This window comes from Gadus morhua, chromosome 4, assembly GCF_902167405.1.
Source record: "Gadus morhua chromosome 4, gadMor3.0, whole genome shotgun sequence".
Classification (NCBI taxonomy): domain Eukaryota; kingdom Metazoa; phylum Chordata; class Actinopteri; order Gadiformes; family Gadidae; genus Gadus; species Gadus morhua.
Window position 1 is genome coordinate 33,270,143 of NC_044051.1, and position 13,256 is coordinate 33,283,398.

The window sequence follows — 13,256 nt, forward strand, 5'->3', positions numbered from 1 at the left end:
TATCGACCACATTTAAACATGTAAACCCTATCGACCACATTTAAACACTATCGCCCACATGTAAACCCTATCGACCACATGTAAACCCTATCGACCACATGTAAACCCTATCGACCACATGTAAACCCTATCGACCACATGTAAACCCTATCGACCACATTCAAACCCTATCGACCACATTCAAACCCTATCGACCACATTCAAACCCTATCGACCACATTCAAACCCTATCGACCACATTCAAACCCTATCGACCACATTCAAACCCTATCGACCACATTCAAACCCTATCGACCACATTCAAACCCTATCGACCACATTCAAACCCTATCGACCACATTCAAACCCTATCGACCACATTTAAACCCTATCGACCACATTTAAACCCTATCGACCACATTTAAACCCTATCGACCACATTTAAACATGTAAACCCTATCGACCACATGTAAACACTATCGACCACATGTAAACACTATCGACCACATGTAAACACTATCCACCACATGTAAACACTATCGACCATATTTAAACACTACCGACCAAATTTAAACATGCAAACCCTATCGACCACATTTAAACATTTAAACCCTATCGACCACATTTAAACCCTATCGACCACATTTAAACCCTATCGACCACATTTAAACCCTATCGACCACATTTAAACATGTAAACCCTATCGACCACATTTAAACACTATCGCCCACATGTAAACCCTATCGACCACATGTAAACCCTATCGACCACATGTAAACCCTATTGACCACATTCAAACACTATCGACCACATTCAAACACTATCGACCACATTCAAAGACTATCGACCACATTTAAACCCTATCGACCACATTTAAACATGTAAACCCTATCGACCATATTTAAACTCTATCGACCAAATTTAAACATGTAAACCCTATCGACCACATTTAAACATTTAAACCCTATCGACCACATTTAAACCCTATCGACCACATTTAAACCCTATCGACCACATTTAAACATGTAAACCCTATCGACCACATGTAAACACTATCGACCACATGTAAACAATATCGACCACATGTAAACACTATCGACCACATGTAAACACTATCGACCACATGTAAACACTATCGACCACATTCAAACACTATCGACCACATTTAAACATGTAAACCCTATCGACCACATTTAAGCATGTAAACCCTATCGACCACATCCTTGTTTACATCCTACCTCACCGGCCATCAACAATTTCTTCAACTAAGCAACCACAAGTCTGGGTGTTCAGGTGTCTCACTGGGAGTCCCCCAGGGGTCAGTCTTGGGTCCACTCCTGTTCACCACTTACCTCCTCCCGCTGGGCACACTCCTCCGTCACCATGGGGTCCATTTTCACTGCTACGCTGACGACACACAGGTCTACATCTCCACCAAACCCACCGCTGCCATCCCCCCCGCCTCCCTCATCACGTGCCTGGAAGAGATCCGGAGCTGGTTGAGCAGGAACTTCCTGAAACTCAATGGAAACAAGACTGAGGCCCTGCTCATCGGCTCCAAATCCACCCTCACCAAATCACAACACAACCCAGCTCCACTCTTAATCATCGATGGATTCCCAGTACCCTTCTCCTCCAATGTCAAGAGCCTCGGCGTCATCCTGGACAACACCCTCTCATTCGCACACCATATTCACAACATCACCCGGACTGCATTCTTCCACCTCCGCAACATCGCCAGACTCATCACCGACCCAATCCAGCACTGAAATCCTACCCTACTCCTCACCTACAAAGCTCTCCACAACCTAGCCCCGAGTTACCTCTGCAACCTCCTCCAAGAATACACTCCCTCCCGCTCCCTCCGCTCAACCTCTGCTGGACTACTATGTATCCCCACATCACGACTCATTACAATGGGTGCCCGGTCATTCAGCTGTTCAGCACCCAGGCTCTGGAACTCCCTCCCCCCACACATAAAACAGTCAGACACCATTACAACCTTCAAGTCACAACTCAAAACTCGCCTGTTCAAACTCGCACACAACGTCTAACTGATCACTGTCTTGATTGTTTGTTTGTTTTGTCGTGTTTTTGTTTTATTTATTTATTACTATTATTTTTCCGCAATGTCTTGTTTTTAAACGATTTATGATAACTTTATGCTCTGTAAGGTGACCTCGGGTGTCTTGAAAGGCGCCCTTTAAATTAAATGTATTATTATTATTATTATTATTATTACAATGCTTCGGCAGCAAAGTGGTTAGCAAAATAGAGAATATGTTGGGATTTTTGCACTTTTTGCACAGTTAATCGCGTTTTAGCCTACACTCAGATGTGAACTCATTCTTGCATGCGAGGGTCTTGAATCAAAAAAATTACATTCATGTTTTTTGCAATTCATTGTAAAAAGTCCTCCAGTGTGTAGCCCTGCCTTCTCCTGTGAACCAAGAAAGCCAGCTCCGAGACGAAGGGGGATTTTATCAGCTTGGCAGGGTAAAACCGCCTAATCTGTCGGTAGTGGGGATTGACAACTATTCTGTGAAAATGAAAGGATATGTCTTGTGTGTGTTTCCTTCTTTATGTGGAAAGCAGCAGACCCCAGACACCATTTCAATCAAGGTTGAAGAGGATATTGGTGGAGGCATGCCCGCCGTAGGTTAGTAATACACATTGCATCTATGCAAGAAAACAACCTTGATCAACTGAGAATGTACTCGATTCTGCCTTCTCAGCAGGAGCCTTTAACCATTGACCATCCAAAGGGCAACAAGGAAATTGCATAATCAATAAATAGAAGTTAGAAAGAATAGTGTGGACAAAGTAGGGATGCAAACAATTAATCGATTATCGATTAATTGTCGATAAGAGATTACTCGATTAAAACAAATTACTTGCAATTAATCGCGTTTTTAACCCGTGATTCCCCACCCGTCCACGTGAGGGCGCGCTTGACGCCAGACGTACACAAGCGGGATCGCAAGCGTAGCAGGACAAGGCAAACGAAAAGCGGGACACTGACAGGATGAAGAGGGCAAAACGGAGTGTAGTATGGAGCAACTTTAAGTTGGTTAATGACGACAAAGACGCCAAATGCACAATATGTGGAATTATTTTAAAGTACCTCAACTAAACGACTTTGTTGAATTACCACTTAAATGTGTCATATTCAGAAGGTAATTCAGCTTCTCAGAAGAATCGCCGCTTATCAATTAATCGATCATCAATCGATAAGATGAAACAAATATCGATTAATGAATTACTCGATAATTTGGATCCCTAGTACAAATGACATACTTTATACCTTTATGAAAATGATTAATTCAAAACATTACTTTCTCTCTTTCTCTGTTTTCCTCTCTGAAGAAGACAATGGCATCAGAGACTGCAGCACCCAGCGCGGCGCCACCTCGGAGAGTCTGCGTGTGGACGCCCCTGGCTCCTCCCACATGTCAAGTCACAGCGGGGAGCTGCGCATCCTGAGCGTCTACGGACAAGGGGAGGGCCCACTGGCGGTGGACGGCCATGACACCCTCTTTGCCGCGTCAGAACTAGAGGCCTTGAGCTCGCTGTCTGCTGACCACAGCGTGGCCAAGAGCCTGACCTGCAGCGTACGGCTCGTCCGACTTGAGGAGCTGACTGGGCATCAGGGCGGCGGCAAGGGCAGGCCCGGTGTCTTTTGTGGAAAGGTTATTCCCAACGATGCCAATATGATCGTCCACATGAGGACCCACAACGACGAGAAGCCGTACTGTTGCTACCAATGCATGAAGCGCTTCGGTCGGAGAGGCTGCCTGAACCGCCACATGATGACTCACGAAGGGGTGAAGCCCTACAAGTGTGACCATTGCATGAAGCGCTTCAGTCACAAAGGCAACCTGACTGAACACGTATTGACTCACTCTGGGGAGAAGCCCTACAAGTGTGACCAATGCACGAAGTGCTTCCGTCAGAAAAGCACCCTGAAGCGCCACATGATGACTCACTCCGGGGAGAAGCCCTACAGGTGTGACCAATGCATGAAGTGCTTCCGTCGTGGCTCCTCCCTGAAGATCCACACGTCGACTCACTCCGGCGAGAAGCCCTTCAGCTGTGACCAATGCACGAAGTACTTCAGTCAGCAATACGAACTGAAGAGCCACATGAGGACTCACTCTGGGGAGAAGCCCTACAGGTGTGACCAATGCAAGCAGGGCTTCAGTATGAAATGCGTCCTGAAGATCCACCTGAGGACTCACTCCGGGGAGACGCTCTACGAGTGTGACCAATGCACGATGCGCTTCAGTCAGAAAGGCCACCTGAAGACCCACATGAGGACTCACCCCGGGGAGAAGCCCTACAAGTGTGACTAATGCAAGAAGCGCTTCAGTAAGAGAGGCACCCTGAAGCGCCACATGTCGACTCACACCAGCGAGAAGCCCTACAGGTGTGAAGTATGCCCGAAGCGCTTCAGTCAAGGCTGCACCCTGAAGTTACACATGTCGACTCACACCGGCGAGAAGCCATACAGGTGTGACCAATGCATGAAGTGCTTCAGTCGGAAAGGCACCCTGAATTACCACATAATGACTCACTCTGGGGAAAAGCCCAACAGGTGTGACCAATGCACGAAGCGCTATCGACGGAAATGCGACCTGAAGTTCCACCTGAGGACACACTCCGGTGAGAAGCTCTACAAGTGTGACCAATGCATGAAGTGCTTCCGTCGTGGCTCCTCCCTGAAGATCCACACGTCGACTCACTCCGGCGAGAAGCCCTTCAGCTGTGACCAATGCACGAAGTACTTCAGTCAGCAATACGAACTGAAGAGCCACATGAGGACTCACTCTGGGGAGAAGCCCTACAGGTGTGACCAATGCAAGCAGGGCTTCAGTATGAAATGCGTCCTGAAGATCCACCTGAGGACTCACTCCGGGGAGACGCTCTACGAGTGTGACCAATGCACGATGCGCTTCAGTCAGAAAGGCCACCTGAAGACCCACATGAGGACTCACTCCGGGGAGAAGCCCTACAAGTGTGACTAATGCAAGAAGCGCTTCAGTCAAGGCTGCACCCTGAAGTTACACATGTCGACTCACACCGGCGAGAAGCCATACAGGTGTGACCAATGCATGAAGTGCTTCAGTCGGAAAGGCACCCTGAATTACCACATAATGACTCACTCTGGGGAAAAGCCCTACAGGTGTGACCAATGCACGAAGCGCTATCGACGGAAATGCGACCTGAAGTTCCACCTGAGGACACACTCCGGTGAGAAGCTCTACAAGTGTGACCAATGCATGAATTGCTTCAGTCGGAAAGGTACCCTGAATGAACACATAATGACTCACTCTGGGGAGAAGCCCTACAAGTGTGACCAATGCACGAAGTGCTTCAGTCAGAAAGGCCACCTGAAGACCCACATGAGGACTCACTCTTAGGAGAAGCCCTACAAGTGTGACCAATGCACGAAGTGCTTCAGTCAGAAAGGCACCCTGAAGATCCACCTGAGGACTCACTCCGGGGAGAAGCCCTGCGTGTGTCTGCAGTGCGACGCCAGCTACAGCGACCCAAGCACTTTGCGTGTGCACATGCTCAAGCACACTTTGGCACGGGGTAACGGGACGCTTTGATTGAGACCTCTGTCCTGTATTGGTTTAAATTACTGCTTTTAGTTTTTCTTTTCATCACGATTAAACGCTTTCAACTTTTGATTCGCTTTCTGTTTTTATTAATTGATGTCTGTGTTGAATAAATTATTTCTAGGACACTTCTGACAGCAAAATATTAGATTTAATTTAGAACTTGATCAGGGGAAGATACAGGCAAAAAGGTTAACAAGCATACAGTCAATGAGACGATGGGTGTACATGATTCTTATAGGAAACGTTGACATCGTGGGTAAATACAAAGGAAACAAAGGTCAGGGGAGGGGCCTTCATGGAGTTTAGGATTGGCCGGAGGAGAGACCAAGTTAAATTGCAATTCACAATATGGGTGAAGTGGACATGGCTGCAAGACAGTTAAAGGAATCTACACAACAAAGTAGTCTGGATTGGCCTCAGTATCAAACTTGGTGTCCCCAGTTGCAAATGCAAAATATCTTAACACCTTTCTATTAGAGAGGGCGGGAGAATGCGTAGAAATTCATTGAAATTGACAAATTATTTAAACAGGGTTCATATAATTTGTATATTAAAGTTATGCTTGATATTGCCACAACATTGTCATTACCGTTATCTTTGTTATTACAAAAAGCCTGCAAAGTTCACTTCTGAAATAGACTGCGATTGAACCGCACATTATACATGATTGTGTTCATTCGAATTACCTTTCCATTCCGTGTGCTTAATGCTAACTCTACCTTGGATGGATTGTCTCATAATGGGCGATAATGGTTGAAGATTATCCATTTTAAAAGGTCCCTGGTTAAATGTCTAGATCTCAGTGATGCTTTGTTTAGGCCGGTCCTCCCTCTAGAATGCAGCATTATTCTAACGGGACAAAGTCAGAAGATTCCTAGCATTGGTCCCCCTTCACTCCCTGTTTGCAGCGGCGGCTGGTGATCCAATTCGTGGGTGGGGTGCAGTAATGGACGGGGGTCCTCCCCAAGAAAATATAGAGTAGGTTTCTGGGATGCCCTCTAGCTAAAAATGTATTCTGATTCATAGCCTACATCCTGACTTGCAGGGCCTGGACAAGCTTACACTGCTTTCACTTTCATTCGACTAGCCATTGCTATTTGACCCATGGTTGTTATTCTGATATTGAGGCATATCATGATCAATGTCCAATAGTGTTTTACCGGAGTCTCAAAGTCAATTTCAAATGCAGTTTGGGGCCGTTGTATACATATTTTTTATATGCTACATGCCAAAAGACTTACTTGTTCCTTTTAAGTATAACATTGCGTGATTGAGGAGTCCAATTCCTCCGCTGAAATGGGTAGAAAGTGCTTTTACGGCTCTCTGCTAATTAGCAAACTATCACTTCTCTCTGCATGTAGTTATGTTGCGCAATGCACGAATGCTGCTGAGGGAGGTAGCCTATTAGATTCATTGGCTGAATTGTCCAATCAGCTCCAAATTACTACAATGTGTTGAAACACAAGACCGTGTAGTGACAAGTGTTTCTTCAATACTCTGAGTAATTCAGTTACTGTTGGGAAAGGAGAACAAGCCTATCTTGATGAATCCTTCATCATGTTGTGTGTTCAGTAACGGGTAGGGTTTGCGTTCGGTCTTTCTTCTTTTTACTTGCTTTTCGGTGTGTGTGTGTGTGCGTGTGCGTGTGTGTGTGCGTGTGTGTGTGTGTGTGTGTGTGGCTGCAGTTCAGAAGGTGAATTGCACCGAGGAGGATTCACCGCCCCCAAATGGTTCCACATGCATTAACTTTGATACGTCTTTGATGTATCGTTCATCAAATAGGAACCTGTATATTCAACAAACCACCAATAAGAACCAATGCAAAATAATTAAAATGTACCACTATATCAAAAACAGAAAAAATCTTCAGAATAAAATAATGAATTGTTATGAGCTGGAGCAGTGCATTTCTGTTTGTCTTTTCTTGTTTGATGTTTTCGGTAAATCTTTTCAAATATTGTGTTATAGTTTGGTCCAAAAGTTTCTCTTGTTTTGCCCGCCCAGAGAATTTGTCCCGACCGCCCATGATAGCTACGATCGCAATAATATCTGTCTGCGTCTTGCAAGACGGAGGCGTAACTTGTAGTAGGAGGCTTAACTTGTAGTCGGAGGAGGCGTAACTTGTAGTAGGAGGCGTAACTTGTAGTCGGAGCCGTAACTTGTAGTCGGAGGCGTGTCTTGTACTTCTAAATCGTGGATGTGATCTGTATGTAGCAGTGGTGCGCGGGTAAATAAATGATCGCAACTCGGACCTCAAATATTAGGCCTTATATAAAAATAATGCACCCGACCCGCTCATTTAAAAATATGCTCTTGATTAGCTCAATCGTATATGCTCTTGATTAGCTTAATCATAGCCTTACTTGAAACTGACATCCCTGAGTCATATGCATTTAAGAAAGGAAGCCTTTTACAATTTTACAATGTAATGCATATAGTAGTTTAACGTGGGGAACCTGCTTAAGTTTAGCCTACTTAATCCCTTTATACCTTTAACAAAAAGACTGCAGATTAATAAATCAAAGAATTAAAGACAGCAGATTAATAATTCAAATAACTTTATTGAATACATATTGTTATTGATCACATGCTACATGTTTTCAAGGTCCTGCATGAGATAGGAAACAATGAAATAAAATAAATATTACTGATAGAAACAAGACAAGAACAATGTCACTAACATGAGGATAGTTATGAGAAAGCCTTCATATTACAGCGTTCACATTACAAGCCCTCATTTTATGTATATTTGCCGGTCTTCAATCCATGGATTTCTCAGTTACGTCATCCCTGTTGCACTAACTCGGGGCAGAAAGAAGCAAGCAACATCTACTGGCCTGTACAGCAGGGCTATTCAACCTCCTTATCAAGTGGGCCGAAAAGGAAAATCACTGGGGGTTCATGGGCCACACAGCGTAAAACTACGTCAATGAATCGCTAAAAATAAATCGTACCTACAGTAGTGTTAACTTAATATATATAGTACTATTACATGGAATAAACTTGTCAGACGCATTCCTTCCTTCTTCACTTTAATCGTATCATTATAAAAGATTTCGTTCTCACATATTTTGGACACGTATTTAGAATTCCACAATGTTGTTTGAATCATCACAAAACAGAACTACTGTACATATGAGACATTTTGAGCCAGTGAGTCAGTGAGAATGATTGCACTGCCTTGTTTGCCTAGTTTGGCTCATCCTGAGACACTCATGCAGCTTCTCATAGGTCATCGACCAACGTGCCCTTGTTCTGATGGCATTCATATGAGAGAAGCTAGACTCATACGTATCGGTTGAGCCAAACATTGTCAAAATAAGTGATGCCAGTTCCTGATTGTGGGGTACTGATACTGGCTAGTATCACCGGCTACACACAGAAACCTGATTTGTATACAACTATGTTTCTCCTTTATTTTATTTATTTCTTGCATGCAACCTCTTGCGGTTCAGAAAAAAATTAAGAGGGGCCGCATTTGGCCCACGGGCCGCTAGTTGAATAGGCCTGCTGTACAGTATAGAGTATTTTGTGACTTCAGTGTGCATCTCAAACGTGTGCATCGAACTAACTTCACCGAGGTGGCGAAAGCTGGAGTTTCTTCCAACGTTAAAACAGTAGGCCTAAGCGTTCGTAAAGAATGTTAAACAGTATCACAACCACAAGTAGTCTGCCCTAGTTCTAGAGTTCATTAAGCTTGTAAAAACCAAAAAAATCATTCTTGTTAATCCACTTCTTTTTACTTATCGACATGAATATCTGAAGATCCGACTTCAAGGAAGATCTCGTGTTAACCGTGATTTACAAGGCTTTCTTTTTTTTATGGCGAAAAGAGAAGATCTCGCGTGGACCGTGATTTAGAGTACAAGTTATGCCTCCTAGTACAAGTTACGCCTCGGCAGGAGACCGGATGTCCGAGTTGGAGAGGAAGCGGATCAGGGTGGAGTAGTGGCGTGCTAGTGGCGGTGTTTTCAAATAGTTTATGACTTCAAGTTGTTGGCTTCAGGACAATGGCTAAAGGAGATTTCTGAATTGGTTGATTCTTGGGTTGTTCAGCTTGGGTGTTGTGGGAATCTGTTTGTAGGGATATTTCCCGACGGCCTGTATAGGTCCGGGAACGATATCCCTGCACAGGTCTGTGCAAACTCAGCTGTTCGATCTGACGATCGGGTGCTGAGTTGGGGATTGCCTAAATCAGAGTCGGCCCATGCCGACGGGAGCGGAATGGGATGGGGGTGGGGGGGAAAGGAGTACAGTGGGCGAGGATAGACTCAAAAGGAAAGAGAGAGGATATCATTCTCCAGACAGTGATGTGGATAATTCACAGGCAAAAGCAATGAGACCAGACCAAAAAAGTGATGATGGGTTTAAGGTTCTGATCAAAGTGAAGGGTGAAGTGTTGGGTTTTCTGCTGCTAGTCCCCTTAAATTGACTAATGAATTAAAAAAAGGGATAGGTGATGTAATGCATGCCTCTATTCTGCAAAATGGGATGATTTCTATCATCTGCAAATCTGCAAGGCAACAAGACAAGGTGCTTAATATAAAAAATGTGCTGGGTAAGGGAGTGGAGGTGTTCAAGCCACGGATTAGTACAGGGGTTAAAGGAGTTGTGTATAATGTGTCCTTGGAAGTGTCTGAGGAAGAGTTATCTTGTCTGAAGGGGGCTAATGTCATAGCTGCAAAGCGCATGGGGAAGGGTGAGAATGGAGGAGGGACTGCTCCTGTCCTTCTTACCTTTAAGGATGATGTGGTTCTTAAGAGAGTCATGTTGGGATACATGAGTTACCCAGTGAGAGAGTATGAAAGACATCCTCTGAGATGCTTTAAGTGCCAGAGATATGGCCACGTGGCAGCTGTGTGTAGATGGAAGCAAAGGTGTAGACGATGTAGCAAGGATCATGATGGAAAAGAGTGCAAGGAACCTGTGAAGTGTTGTAACTGTGGGGGTGATCACCTGGCTTCCTTCAGGGGGTGTCAAAACTATGTCAAAGCAGAAAATGTTGAAAGAATAAAGAAGGAAAACAAAATATCGTATGCAGAGGCAGCCAGAAGGGTGGAGGAGAGCAGGGTGGGCAGTCAAAGTCAAAGTACGGCTGTCGCAAGAGATGTTGCAAAGGGGCATGCTATAGCTGTAAATGATGATTCAGTTTTGATAAGCAAGAAAGGGCTACTGGCATTCATGGTTGAAGCAATGTGGAGGGTTAAATTGTTGGCAAAGAGAAAATCAGATGTGGCGCGAGAAATTGCTTCTGCTGCAGAAAGGCTGCTAGGTTTCAAAGGAATAAATCCTAAGGAAATATGGGAGTTTACCTACTGTCAGGAGAGTGAAGATCAAAGGTCAAATGGAGGTCAACATCCAAGCTTGGATGATAATGAGGAAGAGGAAATGGAAAGTACACATGGGGATTCTGATGGGGATTAGTGTCCTTTGTGTTATGTTTTATTTAATGCAGTGGAATGCCAGGAGTCTGGTTGCAAATGGGCAAGAGTTTAAACAAATGTTGGATGGGCTTGAGGAAAAGCCAGAATTAATTTGCATTGAGGAGACTTGGTTGAAACCAAGACTGGATTTTAGAATTCCGGGACATAAGTGTGAAAGGAGGGATCGAGAGAGTACGGCAGGAGGGGGGTGTGCAACTTTTATTAAGAATGGAGTTCAATCTAGAAAAATGGAGATGGATACAGTGTTGGAATGTGTTGTCACAGAAGTGTGGACTGACCGGGGGGAAATCTCCATTGTTAATTTGTATAACACCCCTGCATCAAGTTGGAGGAGATTCATTTTCAGGAAATTTTGGATAGGATTAGTGAACCAATGGTGTGGGTTGGGGATTTTAATGCACATAATGAGCTGTGGGGAAGCAAGAAGAGAAATAGGAATGGGAAAATTGTAGAAGAGTTTATAGACAAAAAACAGCTAGTGGTGTTAAATGATGGTCGACCTACATGGTTCAGAACAAGTCGGACAGGGTTTGATTTACAGAGCAATGATAAGATCCGCAATTGATTATGGATGCATGGTTTATGGATCAGCAGCTCTTTCAGTGTTAAACAAATTAGACATAGTCCAAGCAAAAGCCTTAAGAGTGTGCTGTGGAGCATTCTGTACAACTCCAATAGCAGCATTACTAATAGAAATGGGTGAGATGCCGCTCGTATTAAGAAGATATAAACTTGGCTTGAAATACCTAATGAAGCTCAAAGGACAAAGGGAAGTGTTACCAACAAAAGACCTACTGGGTGATCATTGGGAGTTTATGGGAATCAGAAAAACTAACGCTAACTTTGCAGAAAATCTTAAATCAGTGGCGCAGGAAATTGGTATTAGGGATGATAGTGTTTGTTCTCCAGTGTGTCGCTCAGTTGCTCCGTCATGGCTGATCCCAGATCTGGTTCAGACTGTGTTGACCTAAAGTTTATGAGTATAAGCAAATCAAGGATGACAGAGGGTGTAGTAAAAGAGATAGAAGTCTGGCAGCAACAAGTATGGGGAGACCATCTACTCATTTACACTGATGGGTCAAAGGAGCGTGAGAGTGGTAAAGTAGCAGTGGGTATTATTTATTTATTTATTATTTATTTAGGCCTCGGAAGACACATTGAGGATTAAGATCCTCATTTTCAATGGTGCCGAGGGTATAACAGGAGTTAATACATTGGAAAGAAAAAAGAAAAGAAATATAAAATTAATATGCATATAAAATAAATACAGTAAAATACAACGGTTGGGTCAAGAGTAACAATCATTGCAGGAGAAGGCAGGTGTACATATGATAAGACTTGTGAATTCCCTAAGTGAAATAAATGAGCACAACCTTAGTGATTTTTGGACCTCATTCCAAATGAAGGGTGCCTTAAAACAGAAGGCTGTCTTCCCCAGTTTTGTGTTGGCATGTGGCAGATGTAATGTAAGCAAGCTTAGGGAGCGTGTATTGACGGTGTTACGGTTCCAGCTTATGAGAGAGGCGAGATATGGTGGCATTAGCCCAATGATTGTTTTATAAATTAAAATTTTCCAGTGAAAATATTAGCATTCCTGAAATCGGGTACAGAATAGGGTATAGAATCTCAGATCATATGTCAGTAGTCACAGCAGAGATGGTGGCAGTCTTATGGGCCTTACGATGGGTGGAGGATAATAAACAGGGGTATTCAATAATATGTAGTGATTCAGCTGCAGCTTTAATTTCAATAAAAGAAGGAAAATCCAAGTCCAGACCGGATTTAATTGTGGAAATACTACAGTCTCTGTTCAGAATTTACAAGGCGGGGAGAAGGTGGGGTTTCTCTGGGTGCCGGCTCATGTGGGTGTGAAAGGGAACGAGGATGCGGATGAGGAGGCAAAGAAGGCGGTGAAGGAGGAAACAGTGCAAATTCATTTGCAATATGGGGCACCCGAGTACATGGAAAAAATAAACAGGGCTCTAAAAGAAAGGTGGCAAAATTCTTGGGAGAAGGAAAGGAAGGGAAGGGCGTACTTTACAATACAGGAAAATGTAAAGAAAGATAGGTGCACTTTTAGGTGCATAAGAAAAGATGATGTAGCAATCACAAGACTGAGGCTTGGACACTGTGGGCTGAGGAGTGGGCTGGCTCTGATTGGCAAACACCCAGATGGCAGGTGTGAGTGTGGAGAAGGAGAGACTGTACA

At 44.0% G+C, this 13,256-nt stretch overlaps 1 pseudogene; it reads left to right on the plus strand.

The window, feature by feature from the left end:
* The first annotated feature begins 3,457 nt into the window (after nucleotides 1–3,457).
* Nucleotides 3,458–5,438, plus strand: LOC115542288 (zinc finger protein Xfin-like; annotated as a pseudogene).
* Nucleotides 5,439–13,256: the final 7,818 nt, after the last annotated feature.